We start from the raw sequence: 259 nt of genomic DNA, 5'->3' as shown, positions 1-259 counted from the left end.
TTGACACCTTGAAGGGAGTGGAACCTATATAGCCACTTCGAAGGTCTATGAATAAAAAGCTTTCAAGGGGATTGGATTCCGTATACAGGGAAGGAGGAGTTTATGGTAGAGCAAACCAGGCATCTCATTAACAGGACCATTAGACTCCCAGCCAGTGTTCTGAGGCACTGAGGAGTTGCGCCGGATGCCAGAAGGAGGGCCACCGAATCTTGATGGGACACAATGAGGCGTTAAGGCGCTGCTCGACCATGGCTCTCGG

Source organism: Penaeus monodon, chromosome 27 (assembly GCF_015228065.2).
Source record: "Penaeus monodon isolate SGIC_2016 chromosome 27, NSTDA_Pmon_1, whole genome shotgun sequence".
Taxonomy (NCBI): domain Eukaryota; kingdom Metazoa; phylum Arthropoda; class Malacostraca; order Decapoda; family Penaeidae; genus Penaeus; species Penaeus monodon.
The sequence above is the reverse complement of the archived record's forward strand: the minus strand, read 5'-3'. Positions refer to the sequence as shown.